The 15,524-nt window shown below is 40.3% G+C and overlaps 1 long non-coding RNA gene across 1 annotated transcript in view; it reads right to left on the reverse strand.

Annotated features, from left to right (window-relative positions):
- Positions 1–6,568: 6,568 nt before the first annotated feature.
- LOC139714388 (uncharacterized) overlaps positions 6,569–15,524 on the reverse strand; it is an 80,429-nt gene continuing 71,473 nt past the window's right edge. Inside the window, exon 3 of the long non-coding RNA XR_011709693.1 lies at positions 6,569–7,499. This is a non-coding gene — a long non-coding RNA (uncharacterized lncRNA). The remainder of the gene's footprint in view (positions 7,500–15,524) is intronic.

The raw sequence follows: 15,524 nt of genomic DNA on the forward strand, positions 1-15,524 counted from the left end.
TATATGAGGGTGTAGAATCATACTGATTCACTATGCAGTCCACATTTCTATGACTCAACATGACTTTGTTTTTGTTTTCAATAGTTTTACGGAACGCTAGTTTAAAAAAAAAAACAACAACAGCACAATACAGTCATACACTTTGATGAATTTTCTGCTTCATGAATTGTGCAATGTCAAAGCAAAATCTTATGGAATGAGGAAGTACTAAACTCTGTCAGAAGTACCACATTTTTTCATTGCCACTACAGACTGGATGAGGACAAATCTGCTCCATGAGTAAATGTCTCCAACACGAAATTTTAAATGTTTTTTTTTTCTCCTCACTCAGAGTCTCTGATTACAACAATCAGAACCATGTGTACTTCTATGACGATATTACTATTTCAGGGCACAGTATGATAAATGTATTTTGAAATTTGTAAATGTCGTTATCATGCCATGAAGCGGAAATTTGTGAATGAATGAATGAATGAATGAATGAAAGAATGAATGAAATGAAATAATGAATCGTGAAGTTTATCACAAGAGTGTGACATTGTGTAACTTGTCCAGATTGAACTTTGAAATAATGGTAGACTGGTGACATTCATAGTATTTCCTTAAATCTTAATCTACATGTACATGATTGCAGGTCCAACTGATATACACTGCAGTGTTGATAGACAATCTGTGCATGAGTAATGTTACAATACATTGTACAATTACTACCCAAGAAGGTAAGGAGGGAAAGCCTATAACATTGTATATCAGGACAACAACCCCACCCCCCCCCCCCCCCTAAATAAATGCAATGTACTGGTTTAATAGTGATAAGGTTAGAGTGAAGATTAGGGTTAGGGTTAAGTTTAGGGTAAGAGTTTGGGTTAGGGTAAGGATTAGATTCAGGATTAGGATGAGGGTTCGGGTCAGGGGAAGGGTCTGGGGTAATTGCTCAGGGGGTAATTGCCCTAGACCCATGAATTATATAAATTTCAAGTTGGGCAGTATGCTTCTCATGCTTGTACAACCTCATAGTAGGCATATCACACCATTTTTAAAACTTTTTTATTTTAACTTAAAACCGTTTGCAGAGGAAGGAGGGGCATAAAAGAAACACAAAACAGAAAAAAAAATTGAAATTCGTTTTTTCGTTCTCGAGTTATGCGAAAAATAAGACTCGAAAAAAGACCCTAAATTCAGCCATTTTGGGAAAATTGCATTTTTGGCACATTTTGACCCAGTATTTAAAAAAAAATCATAAATTCATAATTGCCCAAACACCGTCAAGTTGCTAGAAAGCTGGACATACCACAAAGAAAAGAAAAAATGAGCATTCAGAATTTTGTAATTTTCTTGTAATAAAGCGTGGAAATACCTCAATTTGGTCATGAAATCACTGACGGGCCAGTCAAATTTGTTGAAAAATAAACTAAGTCCAGCTAACATGTGTAAAAGATAGGCATAGCGCTGCACAAGGTCAAACCCTGACTCGTGGTTCGCGGCCGTAGCGTAGCATAGGAAGTTGTGCAAAAAAGAGTGGAAGGCGGAAAACAATAAGCTGTCCCAAATGCCATGAAAATAATTGAAAAATGAATCATATATCAAATGAAAGGAAAATACTTCAAAATTAATAATCTGATATCGAAATTTAGATATTCGAGCAAATTCGGGTAAAAAAGTACATCTTCTTGCCTTCCCGTCGCTTGCCTGCGCGAGTCGCTATCTTGGAAAATTTCGGGACTCGGTACCCGATGCCAAGGTATACAGCTTGGTGATTGGCAACCTCATTTCCAGATATATTACGTGTGGCACCCGGAAACGATGCAGAAAGCACACACAAACAGGTTACGAAATTGCGTGGCGCGGAGGTTGCCACCGAGATATCGCCGTTCGAGCTTCCCTGACCGTGTCGGTAAGCCGCGCTTCAAGCCTCTTTTTTTCGTATTTGTCATCCAAAACAGACACACATCAACACAGACACGCAAGAAACAGATATTTTTTCCTTAAATATGTATGTTTTTATTTCTCATCATTCAAAAATTTGACAAAACAATCATGATTTCTCACCCCAGTATCATCACTCACTTCACATGAAAATGGCCGAACACGCACGATCATTTTGAAATGGCTGATTTTTGGGTGCGCGCGAGTGACGTGCCTACTCATAGATTATAGGACGAAATACACAAAAGTTTGTCACATGGATGATTTGATTTTTGACGAATCAATAAGCATAATTGTTTTGATTTTTAAGATGATCATTTGCATTACTGTAGGGATGTTACAGTTTCAGTTGAGGTGGATGGGACCCACCTTTTATTGGGACCACTTTGCTTTTGGATATCTCAGCCATTTCAAAACTGGTTTTTATGAAATAAATCACTTTAAAGATATGAAAGAGCATACAATTTTGAGAGGAATTCATTATCCAAGTTCATCCAAGTTAAAGGACAAGTTCACCTTCATATACATGTGGACTGAGTGAATGCAACAATATTAGTAGAACACATCAGTGAAAGTTTGGGGGAAATCGGACAATCCATTCAAAAGTTATGAATTTTTAAAGTATCTGCGCAGTTACTGCTGGATGAGAAGACTACTACAGTGTATGATGTTATATGCATACAACGACATAAAGAAAATAAAAAGAGAATTTCACAAAATTTTGCTTTTTGAAAAAAAGTGTAAATTCCCTCAACTTGTCACGGACGTATGTTAAGGGTAATATTATTCCCCTTGCCTTCTAAAAGAGGGAAGTCAAAAGACCTTTTATTAAGCGAGGAAAGTGAAAATATGTTAAATTTTCTTCATATTTTTTTAATATCGTTGTACTCATGTGACATCACAAGCTATAGTAGTCTTCTCATCCAGCCTGCAGTGAGCAGAAACTTCGAAAGTGCATAACTCTAGAACGGAGTGTCTGATTTTCCTCAAACTTTCACTGATGTGTTTTACTAATATTGCTGCATTCACTCAACCCACACGTCTGTGAAGGTGAACTTGTCCTTTAAATGTATGTATGGCCTACGTGTTCATAGAATGTGTTCCTATAAAGCATCTTTACTCAAAAGAACACTGGAGATAAGCAAAGGAGCACCCTAACCTTGTATCCTGTTGGGTACATGTCATACCCCAGCTCTGCACACGCAGTGCCTCACCTTTTCCAAGATTGTCAGCGTAATGATACCACCAAGAATGCATCTTCAACCACACAATGAACTTTTGACCCACTTCTCCCAGGCACCTAGGGGCCACCAATACCACTGGTATTACTCTCCTTCCCCCCTGCCCCACCCCCTCCCTCATATAGCTCCTCGCCTTAATTAACCACATTTTTTTTTTCTTCATATACCTCATCCAACCAATTTTCATCCCCTATTTGAGTCTCATTCCAATTTATTATCGCCTCCGATCGACAATGGAAGTAGAATAATCAATCATGACCTTGGACCTGACACAAATAGGTGGGGAGGAGTATTCATCCATTCATAATATTTTTCTTTTTGTAGGTAGCTACAGTACCACAGAGGGGAGTGTGCCTGTGTGTGTGTGTGTGTGTGTGTGTGTATGTGGGGGGGGGGGGGGGGAGAGCAGGGTATCGCTGTACCCTGGACAGCTACACAAACAACAGGCCACAAGGCTGGCTGGCAAAATGTCACCTCCCAGTGTCCAAGCTGTCCCTCCCACTTCTCACCTTGTCCTCACATCACCCTACAATACAAACAAACACAATGACACACACACACACACACACACACACACACACACACACACACACACATATAGACACACACAAAGACATAGACATACAGACACAGACACACACACACATGTAAACTTTTAGTCTTGCTTGTAAGCGAAAATACATTAAATTACTCTATTACGTGGAGCAAGAAAGGATGGAAAAGGGAAGAAAGATAATTGAAGTTCACAGATGAATATCAAAATACAATTATACATTGTGTAGGCCTATATTTTAAAGGGTGTGTACAGTTCTGGTCGAGGTGGAGATTTAGCTTTTAACGTTTTGCGAGATATTCAGAAACCACTCTATGAGATGTCAAAGAGCATGCAGTTCTAAGGGGTATCAAAAGTTTATTCGATGAAAATCGGTTTTGAAATGGCTGAGATATCTAAAAACAAGGTGAAACAAAGAGATCCTAATAAAGTTGTGGCATGTCGCCTTTTATTATTAGCACTGTTTGGGATATCTCAGCCATTTGGAAACCAATTTTCATCAAATAAACGTTGAATCCTTCTTAAAATTACATGCTCTTGCATATTTCATAAGAGGCTTTTCATTATCTCACTTAGGAATGTTCAAAACATGAATCCCTACCTCAACCAGTACTGTACAGTCCCTTTAAAGAGTAGTGACCCTTGGATATAGCTAGATGGAGAGATGGAGAGTGATGTAGAACATATGGGTCAAGCACAGGGGAAAGAGGACAGAATTAGAATGCAAATATTGACTGTCATTCATAAAAAGAGGCTGTCCATTTTTTGTTAGATATCAAAGGCCTCCAATGCATTATAGGATGACCCACCCCTTTTTTTTTCTGTTATCAAACACCCCTTACTAGACAAACCGCCCCTCCCACAATACACACACTCACTCACTAACACACATACATGTACACACTTGACCCTACCTCGCAAATGCGTTCACACACACATGCACAAACAGGCAACATTCTGACAAAACCTTTTTTGGTCCAGATTCCCTTCCAACAGGTTTTTTTCTCAAGTTTTTAATTTTTATTCTAATTATTCACTGTACTGTTGAATATTGCTGCCCATTTGATAATTCTGAGCTGCATGGTTACACATGCTACCATACAGTCTCTGTAAAAGTGCAAATATGAAGGTGTGGAAAATTCAGAGTTGACAGCAAAGGGCCTAGCTCACTAGAGGAGGCTTTGCCATGACTGCCGCCACTGATCAGTCACCGCAACTCATGCAATTGGAAAGACCACGAAATGGCTTGAGCTCTCACCTAACATAGAAGGCAACTCGAGAGCAACGTCCCAAACATCTCAAAAAAAGGTTACAATGTATTCGCCCAGTAGTCACAGAGACATCGGCACAACATCTCTGAGACACCTTCTCAGTCACAGAGATGTCTCTGCGGTGTCTCCAGTAGGTCACCAATGGGCATCTGCAAGGTCAGGGAAAAGTCTCGTAGACCTCAGGACAACATCAGTCTTTGCGACTTGGCCACAAATAGGGAGACGTCGCAGAGACATCCCCGACATCAGTTGGAGACTGGAAAAATTCTTTTTTTAAAAAATTAATAACATGTTCAAATCTCTTGCGACTCCCCAGAGACCAGGCTAGTCTCTAGGAGACAAAGTGGAGATGTCTCTAGGAGACAAAGTAGAGATGTCTTCATGATCAATTCATGACCAGCGAGACTGGAGTTGCCACCAGGGCCCCATTTCATAAAAGAGGTTAGGATAGCATCTCTTGCTGGAATGACAACTTCCAATAGCAACAGCCAATCAGGAAGCTGGATTCCTTGTTGTTACCATGACAATTGCTATTCCAGCAAGAGTTGCTGTCATATCAACGTTTTATGAAATGGGGCCCAGGTTGCCACCTAGTCTTCAAGCCAATGAGATACACACTTTAATGCTAAATAGTTGGGGAGGGGGGGGGGGGGGAAAGAAACTTGTGAGTGACCAGATTAGCCAAACTCAATAATTTTCATAGACAGTACTGTTGGAATAAATGCAGTTCATGGCTCAAATCAAGTTCAAGAGTATGATTCTCAAAATTTTTGTGTGCAGGAATTTGTTTTCATGCTTTTTGAACATCATCATACAGCTAGCTTTGTCAGCAGAGTAAGATAATTTCTGAGACTGATTAACAACATTACCAAACAGTATCTTTAATGTTAACTTTGCCTTGCTTAGTTCTACATGCTTTACTTCACAAGCAAAGGGTGGATTCCTTTCTTGAACTGCTTTTGTAATTGCTAGCAATTTTTTTCGAGTGTCAAAATATTTGCTGGACCTGCATTTCCAAATGCCGGCCATCTGCCGGCACTTTAAATTTGGGTTGACACACAGAATTATTCATTGAAAAGGAAGGTAGTGAATGTCTTCAATTTCTTTCAACAGTGCACCTCTACATTCTAATAATGTCAAATTTGCAATAATAACGGAACTCAATCCCCCCCCCCCCCGCCCCGCTTCTATCTCTTCTCTTGCATATACACACACACACACTATTAGGTCAACTAAAATGAAATGTGGGGCTATAGAAAAGGGAGTGTACAACTGTATGTTTGGATGAGCGCTACGTGGACAGAACAATATAAACATGACAGCCAAAGAATACTCTACCTACTCTTCTCCTTTCTGTCCTGTGATCACACACAAAACTAATCAAAATGGCCAATGAAAGCATGGAGTTGGGGGGGGGGGGAGAAGTTTGCATCCGTTCTCTTCACGTACAATGCTAGCTCAATATCTGGGCAAATACTTGAGCAAGAAATCATCATATTTGCCCGAGCGAAAATCAACATTTGTGCAGGGAGTTTTACCCCTGCATTCTCTCTCTCTCAATCAATCCCGTCTCTTGCCATACCAGTGCAGTGACCTGTTGGTGAGCTCCTCCTAGAGTTTATATGTCTACCCACGCTACCTTCTTTGGACGACATCAGACAGCAGTAAGAAACAGGGCAAGCACACACAGACGCTTCGGTGGGCTCAAGGTTTTTCGGTAATTTTTTTGGTTGTTTTTTGTCGAGTGTTGACCGCTGCTAGTGATGAGAGCAGTTTTTCAAGCTTTTCCTGTGTTGACTCCAGACAAACATTTGCGCAAGAATACACTAGAATGTTTGACTAAATAAAACACGAGTGATCAATAAAAAGAAAAGAAAAGAGAAGGAAGAGTAGTACTCACTTGTCGTCTGTATCAAGATTTGCAAGGTGGTTCCGCAGCAAAAGTACTCCGATAGTGTCACAGACAATCAAAGAAATCAATTCCGTTGTATGGTTCGGCACAGAGGTCGGATGAGATCGTCACAGATTTCGCTTTGCAAATACGGCAAAACACGGTCCGCTCAAATTAGCACTCCATTGGAAAAAAAACAAAATGAAATGAAATTACAAATAAATCCAACTTCCTCAGTGAGCACAGCAGAGTTAGAACATCCGATTGAGAGGGAATTCCAGCGGATGGTCGGATCCAGATGAAGATACGATTCCGAAATGAAAAGGGAGTGCAGACTACGGGATCGTGAGATGCATGCATAGGGAGCAGGAGTTAATGAGAGTAAAGTGGCTTTGGTATCGTTTTTCCCGGCCCTCTTTTGGCGATCTTGTCAGGGCACGATTATTGCGCTTGACGTTTTGCGAACTACCATCTCCCTCTCGTCTCGATGCTATTGCTACGCTGGTTGGCTGCACACGCCGTTCCCTCCTCCGCATACACACGCCCGAAAAGAAAAGATGAAGAACAGGAAGATGCCGCACGAATCGAACATCCGCGATGATTTATGTGCAATTAACCTGCAAAGAAAGAAGGATGGATCAGAGCGAGGACTGCCAAAATAAAGTGTAATTGTGGAGAGACACAACAAAGCATTTTCTGCCTCGCATGCCCACAAAAGGAGGCGAAATCAGTTCTCTTCACACACCAAATTGCCGTGTCGATCGCAGAAATCGCAGAAAGGAAAGGGGGGTCCCTTTGCTCCAGCCCCTGCACCAAATTCTGTTTGCGGAACAGCAACTGTAGCCCGCAGCACTATGAAAGCGAGAGAAAAATTGGAGAAGGGATAAAGAATGAGAGAAAAAAGAAAGAACCTCATCCCCATCCCCCCCCCCCTTTTTGATACACCAAGAGCATGGCACGTTCATTTCATTGTATCCTATAAGAAATCTATTAGAAAAACAGTCTTTCCCATTTCAACACTAGCCTACAACCACCAACAGAAAATGGAATAAGAATTATATGATACAAAGCAAAATAAAAATGGTAATGGACAATAGAAAGAGAGAAGTTCAGATCCCTTCACACAAACTGCTAAAAGATTGGTTGTCCCAGAAATGCAATTAATCAATGTTATTCTTCAGGCAATGCTTGGCAAACAAAAATTTGGAGAAAAGAAGAAAGAAAAGGAGGGGGAAAAAGTGGCTGCACATTTGTCATAGAGAGAAGGGGGGAATATCTTTTGTCAATATTTTGCAGAGAAGTGGTTTTTACCATTGGATATTCCCAGGTTGGTTGAAAAGCCCAGTTCCAGACCCCTTTGTACCCGCCTCGACCACCAAAAACCAAAGACCCAGAGGGAGCTTGGCTTTAAAGGAGGGGTGCGGCCACCAGATCATCGTTCACCGAAATCTCGGTATTAAAAACCAGGGTCACCGCAATATAATTTCTGTTCATAATCTCTACTAAACACCTTGTGACAACCGCCTTCCAACGATTATTAGTGATTGTCGCCAATTTGACACATTTTCTTTGACAGATTGTTTTTTTCCTGTTTTGTTTTGTTTCTGTTTTTTTTTTTTGGTTGCCTTTGCCCCCTCCCCCCCCCCCTCCTGCAGTTTTGACCCACATGCATCATGAATGGAATGCAAGTGACACCTTACAAATGCTGGCTTACAGATCTATGGAATTGACCTCCAGTTGGCCTCAAAATCCTCATGTATTTGGTGAGATTGATAGCCTTCATTATAATCACTTTTTTTTTTCCAACGGGGATAATTAACATTTTCTGAGTAGGAATAAGGTCATACCAGCCTGCCCCTGAAGCATTAATACCTAATTACTCCTGACCCCTAACCTGCTGATAAAATGTGACCTTGCATGTAATGCTCTTTGATTTGCAACAAATGGGTCGACGGAGTCTCAAACAGTACTGAGGAGCAGCCTCTGTAACTTCATCAAACAAGCTAAGATTCTTGGATCTCGAAAAAACAGTTTAAGAGGATACATAACTTTGATGTATTTGATAAATAAACTATGTAATTCATAGTAGGTGTTTTCACATCAGCTCAATGTTTCGAAATAGTGCAATATTTTCAGAATCTGGAGCTTGGATTTTCTCAAGTGCAATGTCAGATACTCATTAAAACACATATACACACAGGGCAACCGAAGCTCACTTTTGGACAAGAAGAACGAATTAGTGCTTGTTTGCTGAATGTAATAACTAATATACAAAGGACACCTCAAATTGCAAAAAAAAAAAAAGCCCATTGAGGCAAGTGGTAAAAAAAATTCTTTGTGATGCCCTGATACAATGTATGTACACAATTGTATCTGAGGGATACGTCATAGCCCTAAACAAACTGTACATGGTAACACAAGATGAGACAACATCTTTAAATCATAAGATCCAGAAGGGACTAAAATGCCACACAATATGAAATCAATCCCATCGATGGATAAAAAAACAATTTGATGAAACAACTATTTTGAAAAATATCATTCTATAGAAGAGAGGATGGAAAGATTGAGATAACAGTGTCCGCCGATAATTTTTGAGAACGCCATTTGAAGATTTTCTGATGTGATGACGTTTGGAAAGTGATAATCCATTGTCCACTGATGGCACTGGAGTTATCTCGATCCGTCTGTTCGTGGGAGGAATATCTTTGAGGGCGTCGACCTTGTAGCATCACCTGGGAACACAGACCAGGAGGTACATCCATTTAAAGGATGAAGGATGAGCACAATTTAGGTGCATCCTTTGTCTCCCGATCACTGCAGCGGAGGAAAGATGGAAATCGTTTGGGGATTACTTCTGCGCCTTCTTCCAAACTGTCAATATATTGATGTCCCCCCCCCCCCCCCCCCCCACCAATTCGCCAGGACCCTCAATGCATGCTTTCATGCTCGGCTTGATAATCTGATTTCAGTCAAAGATGCATCATCAGGTATGAACTGGCAGATTGGGAATTGCGCCATAAATCTTTCATGTATCTCAGAAATATCATACACTGGGACCATCAGATTATGGCGGGTTATAATCACCGCTAAATTGACGTCTAATAAACGATCGATAGATCGGTATCAAAACAAACATGGTAATCTTCCCCTCACAACGCCAGCTTAGAAATGTGACCCAGGGGCAACTCCGTGCCTCCCCTTTTGCGAAAGGAGGATTAGCATTCCATAATGCACTGCTCTTGATGTTAACAACGATGACAAGAGGGAACAATGATGATAATCAGGGGGCGAAGCGCATGCACCGGATTTGTTGAATCTTTCTCTTCAATCTTTTTCTGTCTTTGATAGGGCCGGTTACCCCTCCATCTCTTTCCGAGGACTACAACCTGTTCTGCTGATTTTATCATTCAAAAAAACAAGATGATAGCTTACTTTTGTTTTATTTGTTTGTTTGTTTGTTTTTTCTATGGAAAAATACACCATATGCTGAGTTGAGTTGTTGCTAAATGTCTCTCTCCTGTAAAGCAGAATGGAAAAGTCTGAGAACCATTCCTCAGTTGTACCAAACGCTCTAATATGAATATGGGGTAAATTATCTATTTAAAGTGATACCAGCGTGTAAAAACTGATTATTTGTGGCTTTGATGAGGGGGAAATACTCAATATAATGCACCTTAATAGGAGGCATGAAATTCACTCTTTTGAATTCAAATATAAATAATACAGTATATGTTTTAGCATAGACTCAGAAAACACATGCAATTTTGGGATGGTGAAACCAGTCTCTTGATTTTAGGACAGCCAGATTCATCTGAGCAGAACCTTGGGGGGGGGGGGGGGAGGGTTGAGTAGAACCACCTCCCTTTACCCCCCTCCCATGTCAATGAGTCTGCAAAGCAGTTTGAGAGTCCCGTAGTCATAGCAACATACCTGTTTTTATTCTCTCTAATCTTAGAGGAGGGGGGGAAAAAAGCAATTTTGTGGAATCTCGTTTGTGACCAAAATACAGCAGAAAAAAAAAATGAGAGAATCTGAAAAAAAAAAATTTGGATAGTTGAAACAACACACACAATATCAGACAGTCAATTGTCCATCACACACGATATGTACAACAGATGACCAGTCCAGGTTGGATGATCACAACACTGTCCCCATGGTCATTCCTGTGAGATGAGTATGTATGAAAATGTCACAACTTTTCATATTATCTGGAAATCACCCTTTTTTTCTTTAATTCTTCTTCAAAGATTCGACTAAAGAAAACAAAAATCAAGGCTGATTTGCTGTGAAGTACACATCCTTCCTAACAGAATATCTACCTCCATTTACATTTCCCCAAAGTGGCCTGGTATCTTGGCGAGATTTTGTTAATTCTTTAAAAGCAAAATGAAGATTTGATTTCCCTGTCGTGAAATTTTGTGGACGAGTGCGGCTCACACTGTGAGATATACAGTTAGTCATCATCATTCCAGTTTCTTTGAAGGTTTCTGTTGAACACACACACAAACGCAGACACAAAGAGTCTAAATCCCCCCATTAGTTGTTGCAGAAAATAGTAGGAGTCTTCTTTTGGGGGCATTTTGCTGGGTTTACATTGTGCGTGCACTCGTTCATCAATCATGGAACGGTGGAATTGTGCGGGAATACTGCCCGCAGGGATGCACTATTATCTCCCTCCAAGACTGATCACAATTCAGCACGGGTCCACGATGACTTTTGAGGGCTGCGATAATGATCGCGGGGAACGCTGATCAGATGGCAGCATGCGCCTTTCACGACATATTAAAAATGTGACAACGCATTAACCTTGAGCTTGCCAGCACAATGGACGGGAGTAGATAAAGTTTTGCGAATTTTCGGCCTGGCAAATTTGGAAATGATTCCCCCGAATATATCTGTCTTCTTTTCTTTTTCTGTCCTTTTTAGTTTTGGAAAGGGGGGGGGGGCCAAGTCGAGATGATTACCTTGCTTTCACGCTTTAAAGGTTTAATGCAAAGCAGCTTTGTGTCGTGAACTTCTTGTTAAAGACTAAATGTGAATATAGTTGTATTCCAACTTTAAACATGGGTTAGCATCCCAATCGATCATCTTCACTTGCTGCATATCTGTGTGCGAATGTTGTCCCAGTCTCATTATATTAAATCTAGAGATACCAATCAATGATGCGGTGGATCAATTCTAAATGTTGCCAACCTCTGCTGATGGAGCAGCCACATCATACTTTAAACAGGTGACAAAACCAATAACAGCTCAGGCATACAAAAGCTTTATTACAGAAAGAAATCATGCTGTCATGACTAGAACTAATCCAGACTAATGATACCAAGAACGCCAGAAGAAAACCTTATCTGAATAAGGATCATTCTAACACTACTGTCTATGTGTGTTTGTGTTTGGGGGGGGGGGGGGGGGAGGGGAGGGTGTCTGCAAGCATGTATTTTGAATGTTGCAGAACATATCAATATTCTTGAATTGTTGCTAAAATGTTTCTAGAATTGTTATCATACATTTCTATTACATTGATCAATGAATATTACTGGTTACATTCCACATAAATGGTCTACAGAAATGAGGATTCTTGAATAGTCTGGCATGGTGACTGCGGCCATCCGCACCAAACTCTGCGTCACATCATGGAAGACTGCTACCTTTGGAAGCTTCCAAGAGGGCATGTAGAACTTGTCAAACCAAGTGATGCTGCCCCTGGACTGGATCAGCAACTTGAGCATTAAAGGTACTGTTTACCATTGGGGGCAATGATTTCAAAAATGTTGGATATATCACATTCGATGCATACAATGTACAATGTGTAGGTCGCCTGTATCACAAGGTATCCTACCATGTAAAGATTTTGCCATAAAGCCTAAGACATAATGAGATATCGCCTTTTTTTTTTCTCAATAAACCATAACTGTAGACGGTTTGGTTTAGAAACATTCTTATTAGAACTATTGTTCACATTTTGTATATTTAACTATACTTAACAATAATTATACCGATTCGAATTTTTACATTGGCTGTTTCTACCTGAACTTACATTTTAGAACTATTTTGAAGCACTAAAGCTGGGTTTTTGTTTCATCTGCAAATGGAAAATTATGCCTTTAACCTATGAGGCTATGACCGCTCCCTTGACCAGCATCATACGGACAGAATACAAAGAGGCAATGACCAGTAAAGGAGAGACAGAGAGCTCAAGACAAAAAATATATCACTGGGATCATATCTATATTAAATAGCTAATTAGGTTTGGAGGATAAAAAACAAACAATAAACATGGACTGGTTAATCCTACATATATGTTCAGTAGATGTCCAATAAGCTGAAATACATTCTAAATATTGATACTGTTTAAATACAGAAGTCAAAACGTAAGTTCTCATGTACACATTATAGACACAGCACTTTTAAACGGATCAAGATTTTTATGCCACAGAGAAAGAAGACTCTGAATATTCAGTCCCCCAGTAACGACTCCAAACATTTGGTCCCCCAGTAACGACAATTCAGAAACTCGTTACGGCGCTTACTAGCCCAAATGCACAACTCCATTGCAACTAGATGGGTGCTCGTGGAGTTTAAAACGACCAGATCAACACAGCTTACCACCGGCTTTCCCAATTTCCATCAAGAATCATTTCCATCATTGCTAACTTGGCTTCTCATTTCCGTCCTTATTAGATGGAATTTTGTTGGAATGGCTAAGACTCAACATCCATGTCCTCTGTGCAATATTTTTTTTTTGTTCTTTTCTTTTTAAAAGGCTGTGAGTCGGAAAGTTGCGCTGCACTTCCGAGGTCGCAATCCTGGTAAGACTAGGGGAATGGGAAGCACGCAGTATGGGCTGTGACTGTGAGATTTACCAGTAGCGAGCCTGTTAAGGCAATGCAGCGCACATGTCAGCGTATCTACACTGACTCGAAATGCACAAAGCTCACGGTGGGCGTTTGGCACCTCTGTATGCATGTGACCCGCTACAACAAAAGGATCCGAAAGTCAGGGGAGGACAGTTTTCTGAAAATGACATGAATTTATTCCCTTACTTTTCCACTTCATTTTCATATGTTATGTTTGTTTGTTTGTTTGTTTGTTTTATTTAAACACGGGTAAAAAATACTTGCACTCAGCCGTTAGGCTGTTTTTCAGCAAGTCCGTATGATATACTCTGTACAAAAAACATAATGTGGTACAATCAACATATAGAATAATACATAGACAATAATCGGTATAACGAAACAAAAAGATGAAAAAAAAATACATATATACACAACACTCTTTACAAAACAGTCAGACAGTAGAATGCAGTAAGAAGAAGAAAAAAATCTCGGAAAGGAAGTGATTAAAAAAAAAGAAGATATTACTCAGAAATAGAAAAACTCATAAATCAAGTAAGAAAACAGAATCGATATCCTTCAGAAATTGTGCTAACCTTGTACATGTTCTCGTGGCTTCCAGTAATTGATTGAATAATTGAGCTGCTATGTAAACAGTACTACTTTTGCAGAAATGTAACACAACTCCTAAAATTGCTCGGATATGGAGATATTGATGAACTTATTAGCGCATGTCGTGTGGTTTAGGAAATCAGCGTTTCGAAAAAACCGCCTTCAAAGTTTTCCTTTTGACGCTATCATGATCAAGGGGAGGCAAGACAGTTTTCACCTCTTGACAATGGAAGGTCTGCTCATAGCAACCTCCGCGATGTTCATTCAAGCTTAGCACCAGTGGTCTACACACAACCAATCAGTAACAAGGATGCCACGCACTGACCAATAACATCACTCCCTCGTTGCAATGGGCGGAGTCTAGCTGCAGCGCTAAATCCAAATCTTCGGACATGTTTCTGTTCCGTTGAAAGTCGTAAAATCGTGGCTCAGAAAAACGCTAATTTCTTGCCTTTCCTTTGATCATTTAGCTTCAAAATTTCGGCAGATGATAGATGATGATACATTAGACTACAAAATTCTACCAAAAGCAAAAATCCAATCGTTTCGACCAATTGTGATGATCTGACTTCAAACTCGATTTTCTCGGCTCAGCCGTCAGCGACTTTAGGATCCTTTTCTTGTGGTGGATCACATATGATAAGACCATCATAATGTTGCATCACAAGCAGTGAACAAAGTGTCTCCACACAAAATCCATCATCATTATTACATGCTGATATCACACTTTAATTCAAAGAGAGTCCGCCCATTTGCATTTGTCATAAAGATGTCCCCTCTTGTATTTTGTGAAAAAGTACAAGAAAAATAAGAAAATGCATGCTCAAGTATGTGAAAAATTTTGCAGCGCCGCCAAGAATGGAACATTTGTTTGCCCAACAATGTCGAAACATCGGTGCAACAATAGATGGGAAAACAGAGGCGAAAAATATTGACACCTTAGGGGCTGTAAACAGGTGTATGAATGGGAATCGCTCTTCCCTTGCCCCACCCCCCCCCCCCCCCCCATCTCTCCTCTGTGTCCCAGTCAGGGTAGCGCGGCTTGTGTAGACAGTCCGTCAAATTTTATACCATATGATGTCAGTTCACCGGTTCACCCGTGAGTTGATGCTATAATACAGGAACCTTGTATACCCGGTTCTCGGAAAGAACAGGTTAAGAACCTTTTCAAGTGCTGCGACCAAAACAAACAGT

Source organism: Diadema antillarum, unplaced genomic scaffold (genome assembly GCF_040938485.1).
Source record: "Diadema antillarum isolate AM-2024a unplaced genomic scaffold, OU_Dant_1.0 seq00002262_RagTag, whole genome shotgun sequence".
NCBI lineage: Eukaryota > Metazoa > Echinodermata > Echinoidea > Diadematoida > Diadematidae > Diadema > Diadema antillarum.